This window comes from Schistocerca serialis, chromosome 1, assembly GCF_023864345.2.
Source record: "Schistocerca serialis cubense isolate TAMUIC-IGC-003099 chromosome 1, iqSchSeri2.2, whole genome shotgun sequence".
NCBI classification, from domain to species: domain Eukaryota; kingdom Metazoa; phylum Arthropoda; class Insecta; order Orthoptera; family Acrididae; genus Schistocerca; species Schistocerca serialis.
The window spans coordinates 486,955,536-486,968,969 of record NC_064638.1 but is presented as its reverse complement, the minus strand read 5'-3'; the positions used below and the strand labels follow the sequence as shown (position 1 = coordinate 486,968,969).

Genomic DNA, 13,434 nt, shown 5'->3' with positions numbered 1-13,434 from the left:
AGCGCTACAGTCGCACCCAGAAGCCACAGCTCACCTCCCAGCCGTCCACCAGGTGTCACTACAAGTGTCGCCTCCCTGGGCAGCGCAGATGTGTCCTTTTTAGCTTGCAGACGATGACGTGTAGCAGTTTATTAGCGAACGCAAGCCGAATGTTTTACCGTGAGTATCTGCTAGATACTGCCTCTCATACGGTGGAGAGACCCACTCCTTCTTGTGTCTCGTTCTCTGCACAAGAGTTGCAGCTGGCATCGATATAGCACAGTTTTTCTAGTGTCAGCGTGGCGTCAGCGAAGTCAATATTACATGAATCGAGTCGACATGCTTGCTTGTTATGATGATGGAAGCAGAAGAAATGTGTGTGGTACTTCACTGCATCGGCTGCTCGCCTTTCAGCTGTCTGTCTTATGAGACGGAGATGACAGTGAAATTAGCAACGAGGCAAAGGTGAAGCAAGACATGCAAAACAGCCATACTGCACGTCAGCCGAAGTAGCTCAGTTGGGAGAGCGTTAGACTGAAGATGTAAAGGTCCCTGGTTCGATCCCGGTTTTCGGCATGCGTTCTTTTTGAAGCTGACGCCAATGGAATTGCTCTGCCTTTGTGATAATGCAGCTACCGCTGAGGACATGAATTACTCCGTCCTGTAGCTGCTCTGATTGTCTAGTGCTTGCCGTAAGAGGGACATAGTAGACAACTCTCTCAGGAGCAACAAGCAGATGCCACAATTTGACCAGAAAAGAGATTTCCGAACAGTGTGGCATGCAGTGCAGTCGTGGCCGAGTGGTTACATTCTGGCTCTAGCTGCCGTCGCGTACGGACGTACTAGCCGGCGCTCCGTGAACACAGCGCTTACGCTAGTGTTTACCGTTTCGTGTGTACTGCTTTCTGTTTAGTGTTTAAATTGAGATCTGTTCTACACCGGTTTTGTGTATTTGTTACGTCTTCGGATATTCGTCGTTCTACGGATTTTCGGTTTTGACCGTAATCCGACCGGTGCTGCACAACATGGCTGCCTCCATCAGGAAGACCACCCTGGTTTTTTCGTTTGAAAAGGAAACTTGCCGAGTTCAACCGTCTGCTCTCGAGGTGCACGACTGGCTGACAGAGGTAATTGGCATTAATCCGGATTCTGTTCATACTACTCAGCTTGGTTCCGACAACTACTGCGTGTTTGTTAAGTTCTTCAATCCGTTAATGGTTGATAAAATTCGCGATAAGTTTGGCAACCAAGTCGAGTTTCTCCATAGGGACGGCACTAAGAGTATGGTTTCTATCAAAAGGGCTGATACTACATATCGGACTGTTCGAGTTCTTAATTTACCCATTGAACTTGAAAACGAAAAAATTAAGGTTGCTCTGTCTCAGTATGGGGATGTTAAAGAAATCATTAATGAACGCTGGTCGCCGCATTATAAATTACAATGCTTTAATAGAATAAGGTCGGTTGAAATGGAAGTTAAGACTAATATCCCGTCACATATCTCCGTTGAAGGTCACATTATTTATACTGGACGGGTCCCTACATGTCATGTCTGTAATGAGTCACGTCATTTTCGGCAGGATTGTCCCCGCCGTGTGTTTGTCTTAAAAACTAACCTCATGCAGCGACGCAAATTGACACTCAGTGAAGTTATGGCAAGCGGTACATCTGTCCAACCTGAAGATAATGTTGCTAAGGAAATTTCACCTGACATTCCTTGCAGTGTCACTGATTTTCCACCTATAGTAGCCCCGAAGAATCTCGAATCTGTTCCCCCTGACAGTGATTTACAGAATAAAAAAAGGCCACTGGAGCGAAGCGATGATCATTCAGAAGATGAATTATCTCGCACCTCTCCCACAATCAGAAAACCACGACCTTCAGCTGACGGAGATTTAGTAGCAGCCTATTGTATGCAGATTGATCCTGCAGTACCACCTGCCGCCAACAAATAGGATGTGGAATCGGAGGATCCTACCGACCAACAGCAACTGACAACAACTTTGAGTGTCACCGGCGTTGCACGACAGCCGCCTCAACTCGACCAACATGAGGAAGTGGCGGGTAAACATCGGCTCCACAACAAACTACGACAACAAGCCTCAGGTGGAAACAACCAGGAGAAAGCTGTTACCAAACAACAGCTCACGAGTGTCGGTCGGACGGAAACAGCAACACAGAAGGCCGATGACTCGACAACACTATCGGCGTCTCACCCCACAGTACGACGCAAACTCAAACCGCAGCCTAATCTTTCGACTTCTCGTAATCTATCGCAATCACAACAGTCGCAACCACGGAAATCAGATTTGAAACAGAAGAATATCGGGTACGAAATAGTACGTGAGGAACTTGACGGCAGTCAAACCAAAAGTGTCGGCGAGATCCACCCCCACAGTAGTAACGATTAATGGATACTTGTTTACGGCATAGTGACGTTGCTTTAGGACGGAAGGCCTCTATAGGTTGTTTTTCTGTTTTGTTCCGTATGGTTTTTTCAATATTTTCTGTGATGTAGTTCGTATGACACACTGACCGTCCTCAATGTCTAAGTTAAGCCTAATGTAGACATGTCTCAAGCCTATAAACTGTTAACCATAAATATTAACAAACTGCAATCCGACCTTAAAGTAGCAATGCTGCGGTAATTCGTTTACGAATATGAAGCAGACATCATTCTACTACAGGAAGTGGCAGTCAAAAATCATGATATTCCTGGTTTCTAATCCATTGAAAACGTAGCTCACGAACTTCATACAGGCACGGCCATGCTAGTCCGTAATGGTATCCCCGTCACAGAAGTCGAAAAACGTGAATCTGGTCGCGGTATTAGCTGCAAAATCTTTGATGTCACAGTTGTCAATGTGTACGCACCCTCCGGCAGCAGTTACAAGTCAGCGAGAAGTGCCTATTTTAAAGATGAAGTCATTTATTTGTTTCGAAAGGAGCCCGTTGACATTGTCCTAGGTGGTGATTTTAACTGCGTGGTCCATCAGAAGGATCAGAGGCCACACTTTAATTACTGTCATGAACTTCTCGAACTCATCACCAAGGTTCGGCTGAAAGATACGTGGGAAATTCTGCATCCTACCCTGGTTAAATTTACTTTTTTTACCCCTACTTCAAGTAGTCGACTTGATCGCATCTATATATCGTCTCACATCAGCAACCGTGTTCTTGATACTGAAGTTATTCCAGCTCCCTTCTCTGACCATTGTGCCCATGCTGTCATCTTAAATCTGGACAAGCAACCAACAAAAAAGTTCAAAGGGCAGTGGATGCTTAACACTTCTCATCTTCAAGACCTGGAGCTTGAAGATGCCATTTGTGCAAAATGGAATTTTTGTCTCCGCTCCATTAACAAGCACAGAACTAAACTAGAGTGGTGGACACACACAGCTAAAAGAAAACTGCGACAATGTGTGATCTCTTACTGCTATCAGAAAGCGACGGATAACAAGAGGACAACAGAATTTTATTATATCGTTTTAAGAGAATTATATGACAAATCTCATGACTCCAACGTTTACGCTGCCCAAATCCAGAGAGTCAAAGCGAAGCTGTTAAGCATTAAGCGAAGGCAATTAGATGGCCTAAAAATTAAAGCTAATACCAAATATGTTAGTGATAGAGAAATGACTTCCTTATACCATCTCATCAAACACCGTTCCAATCGTGTGCGGACCTTCATTGACGAACTAGCTACCCCAAACGGTGATCATCTCGTGCACCAAAAGGACATTGTTCAGGGTTTTTATCACTGTTATAGTGAATTATACTCAGACGATCCACTTGATGAAAGTCTGACGTCTGATTTCCTTCAGACTCTGGGCAGTAACTTAACAGCAGAAGACAACAATGAATTTCTTGCCGATTTCGCAGTTTCAGATGTCTTCGACTTAATTGTCGGTTTCCCTGCAAACAAATCCCCTGGTCCAGATGGTCTCCCCAAAGAATTCTATCACAAATTTTGGCATTTCATTGGACCCACCCTTACGGAAATTATTAATGAAGTCTTTCGAGGCCACAGAATACCGGACGAGTTGAAAGAAGGTAGAACAGTGCTCATACCGAAACGAGGCCACAGGCAATTTGATAACTTCCGGCCTATCATGCTGCTAAATTTTGATTATAAGACTATTGCCAGAGCGATAAACAGTAGATTGATCTTGATAGCCCGGCATGTCATCAAAAATCATCAGTCTTGCATCCCTGGCAGAAGCGTAACGACGACAATAGGTGAAATCAGGGACGTAATTTCGATCACAGCGGCGACCAACATCAACTGTGCCCTACTGTTTGTCGACCTTTCTAAGGCTTTTGATCGTGTGAGTCACCGTTACATACTCCAGATCATGGAAAGGATTGGATTAGATAACATAGCAGTAACCATACTCCGCAATGTCATCACAGGCATTACCACCCGATTGTGTGTTAACGGCCAGTCGACAATACCGATTACACTTAAGAGAGGGGTCCCACAGGGAAGTCCTCTCTCGATGTTGCTCGTTGCCTTTTCTCTGGGACCTGTCCTCAGAAAACTGGAGTACACATTACCAGGTCTATCTATATCAAGAGCTCGTTTTGCAGTGCGTGCCTATGCCGATGATGTCACAGCAGTTATTCGTTGTGTAAACGACGTAAAGACGATTAAAACGGAAATCGACAACTACAGTAAGGTGTCTAGAGCTAAACTCAATGAAGGAAAATGCAAACTGGTTAACTTGAGAGGTCTTGAACATGTATCCATACCCTGGGCCTAAAAAGTGGACAATCCTAAGTCACTAGGTATCATCGTCGACAAATGTCCTCTTAAAATGGCGGCGAAAAACTGGAAAGCAGTTACGAACAGCATGCATGGTCTCATTGTTGAAAACAACTGGCGCTCTGCGAACTTGATAGAAAGGATCAAGACTGTCAATATATGTATTTTCTCCAAAGCATACTACTTGGCACAAGTATTTCCCATACCTAAAGTTCAGGCCAGAAAAATGTTGCAAATAGCTAGCAGATTCGTGTGGAAAGGGCATATTTTTAAACACGACAGTGCCACGCTAACAAAATCACGACCCGACGGCGGGTTAGGGATCGCTGACATCCATAAAAAAGCCACCGCCCTTTTTCTGAAACGAACTTCGCGCCTAGTATACAGTCACGACCCAAACATAACTGCAAGTCTGTTCCACGTCGTTCGCCCCGGAACATGCACCCGCCCGTCGACGTCAGCAACATAAACTTCCAGCTGAAACATGTACGAGAATGTTTCATTGTAACAAGTTGTGTAGGCGAAAGCATCTTACGAAACCCGCATTTGACAACGAATGAAGTCATGCAGAAATGGACTAAGATGCGTAAATGTAACACAATTGAGGCAAAAAATCCATCTTGTAACTGGAAGACCCTATGGAGGAACGTTAGTCTTAGGATCCATACATGGGATGTTGCACCACCTTGGTACCAGGTGGTGAACGTACCATTGCCACTAATGACAAATTACACAGAATAGGCTTACATCCCTCTGACAAATGTGTTATGTGTGGTTTAATCGACACTTTGTTTCATCGTTTCACCTGCTGCGGACACTTAAACAACTGGCAATGGGTGAGGGAAAAACTCGCATTATTATCGAGAAGCTCGCCAGCGAGTATCTCGACCACTATCATCACGAACCCAGATATGGACTACTATCCTATGGCTAAGAATACTACAATGATGTGGATATTGGCAAATTACGTGCATTAAACCATCACCAGACGGGACGGCGACAACCTAGTCGAATTTTTGGCATACATGCATACTGCTTATTGGAGAATAAAACAAATGGGAAATTTTAAAAAAATCTTTGGCAATATGTTGGACATTGTTTTTGAAAAACAAGGGATCGGTTAGTCTGTTGATGATGCAGCAGCCCCTCTCATCTGTCCCTACCAAGCAGACAACTGTGACGAGTTCCAGTCTCAGCGTCAGTCATGTTCAAATTGATCTCAGACACCCACTGACAACGATCTTCACAGGTGAGGTGCTTTATCTCGTTACTGAGGCAAATATCACCTTAGTTCTACATGAGCTTACGAGTGAACAACCAAATTAAACATGTATTACTGTGAAGTCGAAGTTTCTTTGTTTAATGGATTTAGACCCGTATTTTTTTAAAAATTAGATTTGATCTTAAACAAAAAGGGATATGCATCCTGCTTTCGACATGGGACATAATAAAAGAAGAAACAATAATTTTAAAAACTTTCAAGAAAATGAAAAGAATAAAAAACAAAAAACTAACAGAAAACCAGCTAAGGTATCACACATACAGATTTTGAGAGTATTTCCAACACAGTCTCTGTTGACGAAGTAAATCAGTGAGAGGCGGGTGGGGCCATTGCGGCCAGGCCTCGTGTTATACGACCCCTGCCCTCCTTGTCCCCCCCCCCTTCCCGCCACCTGCTGAAAAGCTTCAGCTAGGATGGATAAAAAAAAAATACTAATGAAGAAAAAGTGGCAAGGATGCCTGGCTTTCACAAAAAAGGGACGAAAAAAGAAAAGTGGCTAGGATACCTGGCTCTCACCCAGGAGGCCCGGGTTCGATTCCCGGTACCGGAAATGCGCGATTTAAAAAAAAAAATAAAAAAATGGTGTAACGGAAAAAAAGTGGTTAAGGCGTAAAAAAAGTGGTTAAGGCGTAAAAAAAATTGAAAAGGCGTCGGACTTAAAAAAAAAGTGGTTAAGGCGTCTGACTTGAAATCAGATCCCCTCTGGGAGCGTAGCTTCGAGTCCTACAGACTGCGAAAGTTTTCTCGTTCTCAAAGGATGGACGTCCAGCTGCATCATAGCGGTTGCGTCACTACTAAACACGTGGGTCGCCGGCAATGTGCAGTGTTATTTGGCTCCAGAGTGCAGCGCTACAGTCGCACCCAGAAGCCACAGCTCATCTCCCAGCCGTCCACCAGGTGTCACTACAAGTGTCGCCCCCTTGGGCAGTGCAGATGTGTCCGTTTTAGCTTGCAAACGATGACGTGTAGCAGTTTATTAGCGAATGCAAGCCAAATGTTTTACCGTGAGTATCTGCTAGATACTGCCTCTCATACGGTGGAGAGGCGCACGCCTCCTTGCCTCTCGTTCTCTGCACAAGAGTTGCAGGTGACATCGATATAGCACAGTTTTTCTAACGTCAGCGTGCATCTCTGGCGGTCATTCAGTTGAATATAGCCATTTGATTGTGCTATTCTGGTACCAATCGAAGCGATAGGTGTTGCTGGTTCCTGCCAGCCAGCCCGTCGGCGTGCAGCAGTGCAGCCAGCAGCTGTCCCTGTCAGCAGCGGTTCCCGCCATCAGCCAGCAGCGGTACTCGCCAGCAGCAGTCCCCGCCAGCAGCCAGCAGTGGTCCCCGCCAGCAGCCAGCAGTGGTCTACGCCAGCAGCCAGCAGCGTCCCTGTCCGTAGCACGCAGCGGTCCTCGCCTGCGCCGGCCCCAGCCAGCAGCCAGCAGCCAACAGCCAGCATCCAGCAGCCAGCATCCAGCGGCCAGTAGCGGTCCCCGCCACTAGCGGTCGCAGCCACCAGCGGTCGCAGCCACCAGCGGTCGCAGCCAGCGGCCAGCAGTGGTCCTAGCTGCCCCCACCATCCGCCAGCAGCAGCAGCAGAAGCGTCCCCACCAGCCCGCCAGCCGGGTTGCCCCCCCCCCCCCCCAGCGGCAGCAAAGTGAGGCTTAGGCCCCAGTCTCCTTCATCATTCTCCGTCCCTGTCTCCTCTGTGTCTCTTGTCGCCCTGCCCACCTCTCGTTTGCTCCTTTGTCTAGTACTGTGTTTTTTTCCCCCTTATCATAATGTCAACCCCCACCACCTCTTCTACAGCCACCACCACTGCCATTATATACACCTCCCCCTCCGCTGCTGCCACCACTATCACGTGGTGTGCCGCTTCACTCCCCCCTCCGTCCATCCCCCCACTCCTCACTCTCTCATCTCCCTCCCTATTTGCCGCCCCATCCCCGGCTCCTCCCTCCCGTGCCTCCTCTGATCCCTTCCCTCCACTCCCTCCCTCTGCTCCTTCAGTTTCTGCAGCCCCCGCCAGGTCCACGCTCCACTCTCCCCTTCACCTTCACCTACATCGTCCTCGTCATCATCTTCACCGTCGCCTTCGCCATCGCCCTCACCATCTCTGGCGCCGCCTCCAGCCCCAGGACCTGCCACTCCCCGTCACATTCCAGTTGTTCCCATCCCCCACACCTCCTCCGCCGCCGTTAAGCGCCCCAGTGGCACCTCTGCCTCCTCTGCTCCCAAAAAGGCTCCACCTCGTCCCCCATTCCCCACCCATGATGCCATGGATGTCTCCCCACCCGTCCCTGCCCCCTCCTCCTCTATCCCCTCCTCCTACCACTACCTCCCTCCCATCCTGATCCCTCCCTCCTTGAAGCCCGGAACCTTACCCTCTTCCTTCGCCAGAATTGTCCTGGTGCCCCCATCTCCCTCCTCACTCCTCGCCGTGATTCGGTGCTCATCTCCTCCCCCAGCCCTACCCTCCACACAGACCTCCTTTCCCGCATCCCTGTCACCCGCTTTGGCCCTCATGTCTCCCTCATCCCTGCTCCTTCCCCACCTCCCTCCCACCAACCCCAACCCCCGCATCGCCCGCCGACCCTCACCGCCGTGATCACTCGGCTCAGTCCGGCGATCACGGAGGAGGAGGTGTTGGTGGAGCTTCCGGCCCATCCCCATCTGGAGGTGCATGTGGTTCATCGCATCCACAACGCTGCTGGCCCTACCGGCGTTATGCGGGTTTTTTCTGAGCACGCCCCCTCCTTAGACCGTCTCCTGAAGGAGGGTGCCCTCCTTTTTAACCAACGTTATAAAGTTGACCCCTCCCGTTCCCCTCCTCAATCCCTCCACTGCCAAAGGCGCTTGTGGTATAATGCGCACCCAACATCTGAGAGCTGCGAGGCATCCACCTGCCCGCACTGTAGGCAAGCCGACTTTTTATGGCGGTGTCCCAATCCCCAGTCCCCCCCCCCCTCCTGTAATACCTGTAACCTCTCTCATCCTACCTACTCCCAGAAGTGTAAGGCCCAACCCCCTCCTACCACTCCCGAACTCACCGTTCCTGTCCGCCCTCTGGACGCCCCGACCCCTCCTGGCAACTCCCTTTGCGCACCCCCTACCGCTGAGGACATCATCAGATTCCTCACATTCGTCCTTCAGAATGTTCATCCTTTTCAGCGCCCGCACACCCTCCAACAGATCTCCCTCGCCGCCCATTCCGTTTTCCAACTCAAAATGTACGCCACCTACTCCAACAACCAGGCCCATTTCACCTTCTCCCGTCTTGACACCCTCGTTTAAATCCCTGTCATGGCGCGGCAGCACCATATCCTTTTCAACAACATCTGCTCTTTTCCCGCCAACAAGAACCTCTTCCTGCACACCCTTCTCACCCACCGCGTGGATGCCTTCCTCCTCAATGAAACCTTCCTGCAACCCCACCACACCATCCACACTTCGCCCTACCTCCTCCACCACTCCGATAATCCCCTCCCGATTGCGCGTGGCGGAGTTGCAATTGGGCACCACCACCAGATCCCCGTTCGGCTCCAGGCTCTCCTTCCCGACCCCACCGAACACCTGATCCTTAGTCTCTTCTTCCCCGGCCTTACCGTTACCTGTGCCACCATCTACGTCCTCCCCAACGCCACGATTCCCTTCGACTTCCTCTCCCACATCGACCGTACCTTCTACTCCTACGTGATCGCCGCCGACCTCAACATCCATAGCCGTTTCGCTGCCCAGTTACGGCAGTGGCATCGGTTCCTCTCCTCCCTTCAAGGCGACCTCATTCCCACCCCCAGCACACCCGTCCCGAATCCAACTCCAGTCCCGATGATATCCTCTCCTCCCCCAACCTCCTTGGCCGCATAACGGTGGATGTCCTGGAGCCTATTGGTAGCGACCATCTCCCTGTCCTCCTCACCTTTTCAGACGGTCGTCGCCCCCGCCCCGACCCTCGTAATGACCCTACCCCTAAGTACGTCCATGACTATTCCCGTGCCAACTGGAATGCCTACCGGGATACCCTCTCCACCCAGGTCGATAGCCACCCTTTCACCTACCACCACCCCGATGATGTCACCCATGCCGCCTCATTTCTCCAGCAGACCTTGTCTGAGGCCGTGGAGGCCCACGTCCCTACTGTCGCCATTCACCCCCACCGTCCTACCTTACCCCCACAGGCCGTCCTCCTCCTCCAGGAATCCCGCCGTCTCTACCGTGCCTTCCTCCGCACGCGTGACCCGCACACACTACGACGCCACCGGCAACTCCAGCGACACATTCGTTATTTGCTCGTGGCTAAGACACACCGGGACTGGCGACAGACATGCACCCGTTTAAATGCTACCCTACCTATCAACTCGTCCAAGTTCTGGTCAGCCTTCCATCGCCTTACCGGAACTAAACCCTCCCCCTACTATCCACTTCTCCATGATGATCACCCTTTCCCTGACACCCTTAGTAAGGTCAATCACTTTGCCTCCTACCCCTCCGATGTATTTTCCATCCCCAATGATCCCCAGTCCGATTACTCCCTCTTCCCGGATATCCGCGATCGAACTGACACCTCTGTCCCTCCCCTCGCTCCTGGTTTCCAGTACTTGGACAACATTGCACCCACGGAACTCAATGCCCCTATCACTACACAGGATCTCATTGCTACACTCCGCAAAAAACGCAACACCGCTCCTGGTCACGATCATGTCATCTATCGTCACCTTCGTGAAGCTCCTGTCTCTTTCCTCTCCACCCTAGCCAGGCTCTACAATGTAGTCTTGTCCATTGGTTACTACCTCGACCTGTGGAAAACCTCCTGTATCCTCATGTTCCTTAAACCTGGCAAACCGCCGTCCGCCGTCTCCTCCTACCATCCCATAAGCCTTACCTCAGTCTTCAGCAAGGTCCTGGAATCTATCCTCACCCGACGCATCCACCAGCATCTCCGCCAGCACCGCCTCCTTCCCGTTACCCAGGGTGGCTTTCGGCCGTCCTTCTCTTCCGACGACCTTCTCCTACACCTCACTCATCTACATTCCGACCAGCTTAATTCCCGTCACTCCGCAATCGTCCTCTCCCTGGACCTCGAATGTGCTTATGACCGCGTATCGCATTCCGGTCTCCTCTTCAAGCTCCAAACCTTCGCCCTTCCCATTAACTACGTCCGTCTGATCGGCTCCTTTCTCTCCCGCCGTCCTTCCTATGTCACCATACATAACACAGATTCCTACACCTTTTTCCCATCCGCCGGTGTGCCCCAAGGCTCCATTCTCTACCCCCTTCTGTACCTTTTGTACACGGCGGATATGCCGCCGCCGTCACCCCCCGTCCACCTTCTCCAGTTTGCCGATGACACCGCCTTCCTTGCCCTTGCCTCCACCCTGCAGCGCTCCCAACACCTTCTCCAATCCCATCTTGACCGGTTCACCGCTTGGTGCTACCAGTGGTTGCTCAAGGTCAATCCCTCCAAAACCCAGGCGATCATTGTAGGCAAAACCACCCCTTCCTTCCGCCTCCTTGATTTCTATCTCACCATCTATGGCCGTCCTATCGCCCTCACTCCCACCCTTAAGTACCTTGGCGTCACCCTCGACCGTCGCCTCTCCTGGACTCCCCACCTCCAGACAATCCAAGCCAAGGCACGCTCCCGACTCAGTCTCCTCAAGCTCCTCTCCGGCCGTATGTGGGGTCTTGACCCCTCCACCATCCTCCACACCTATAAATCCCTCATCCGCCCTATCCTCTGTTATGCCCATCCAGCTTGGATCTCCGCCCCCCCTACCTTTCATAAATCCCTCCAAATCCTTGAACACCATGCTCTCTGCCTCGCCTATCGCATTCATCTCCCCTCCCCCACTCGGATCCTGTACGATCTCATCCCCTTCCCCCACCTCCTCCTTTTCCTTGAAAGAATACAGATCCTGTACACCTCCCGTAAACTCGATCCTCCTCACCCGCTAGTCTCCCCGATCCTCTCCCACCCCCGCCCGCTGCCGTGCCTGTATTCCCATGTCCCACCCGGTCTCCATCCCTCAACCCTCCTTACCCTCTCCCAAGGTGGCTTCCACCAGCTCCCCCTCCCTGATGATGTCCTCCTCCCCTCCATCTACCCCTCCGATCAACTTTGACCCTGCCCCACCCCCCACTTCCAGTGTCCTTTCCTTTAGGCACCATCCCTCCATTCTCTTCCCTTCCCTTCTCTTTCCTTTTTCCCCGTCCCCTCCCTCCAACCCTCTTCCCCCGGGCTTCCCCTCCCCCTTCCTCCCTCCCCCTATCTCCCCTACCCGTGGCATCTCTGCTGTCCCCTCTCGCTCTCCCACTCCCCTTCCTCCTCCTCATCTCTTGGCAGGTCCCCGGACTCGCACACGCACAGTGAACATTCGCGCGCCGGAGGTCATCGCCATCAGTGTCTCGTGAGTGTGCCTTCGTTTGTATTTAGTGTTTGTTCGCCGTCACGCCGCCACTGTTCACGTGTACCGTCGCCATCATCCATGTTTTGTGCGCTGTGTCAACTAGTGTCAGTGATGTTTTCTCGTCCAGCGTGAACAGCTCCATGTTTTTTGTTTTTTAGTGACTACATTGTTTTGCCCGCCGTTTTTATTGTATTCTCTGTGCCCCCTCTATGTATTACTTATTGTAAACCTCAAGGCTGATGAGCGGCATACTGAGCTGCTGACAGCCCGCCTTGTGTAAGGTGATAATAATCACAATTGAGGAAAAAAAAAGCGTCAGCGTGGCGTCACGTGATGTCAGCGAAGTCAATATTACATGAATCGAGTGGACGTGCTTGCTTGTTATGATGATGGAAGCAGAAGAAATGTGTGTGTTACTTCACTGCTTGGGCTGCTCGCCTTTCAGCGGTCTGTCTTATGAGACGGAGATGACAGTGAAATTAGCAACGAGGCAAAGGTGAAGCAAGACATGCAAAACAGCGATACTGCACATCAGCCGAAATATCTCCGTTGGGAGAGCGTTAGACAGAAGATCTAAAGGTCCCTGGTTCGATCCCGGGTTTCGGCATGTGTTCTTTTTGAAGCTGACGCCAATGGAATTGCTCTGCCTTTGTGACAATCCAACTACCGCTAAGGACATGAATTACTCCGTCCTGTAGCTGTTCTGATTGTCTAGTGCTTGCCGTAAGAGGGACATAGTAGACAACTCTCTCAGGAGCAACAAGCAGATGCCACAATTTGAGCAGAAAAGAGATTTCCAAACAGTATGGCATGCAGTGCAGACGTGGCCGAGTGGTTAAGGCGTCTGACTTGAAATCAGATCCCCTCTGGGAGCGTAGCATCGAGTCCTACAGACTGCGAAAGTTTTCTCGTTCTCAAAGGATGGACGTCCAGCTGCATCATAGCGGTTGCGTCGCTACTAAACACGTGGGTCACCTGCAATGTGCAGTGTTATTTGGCTCCAGAGTGCAG

The 13,434-nt window shown here is 50.6% G+C and overlaps 2 non-coding genes across 2 annotated transcripts; both read left to right on the top strand.

Moving 5' to 3' along the window:
* The first annotated feature begins 482 nt into the window (after positions 1-482).
* On the top strand, positions 483-555 carry Trnaf-gaa (transfer RNA phenylalanine (anticodon GAA)). The gene has a single exon. It is a non-coding gene; the product is annotated as a tRNA-Phe (tRNA).
* A 12,402-nt stretch (positions 556-12,957) lies between these two features.
* Trnaf-gaa (transfer RNA phenylalanine (anticodon GAA)) lies at positions 12,958-13,030 on the top strand. The gene has a single exon. It is a non-coding gene; the product is annotated as a tRNA-Phe (tRNA).
* The last annotated feature ends 404 nt before the right edge of the window (positions 13,031-13,434 follow it).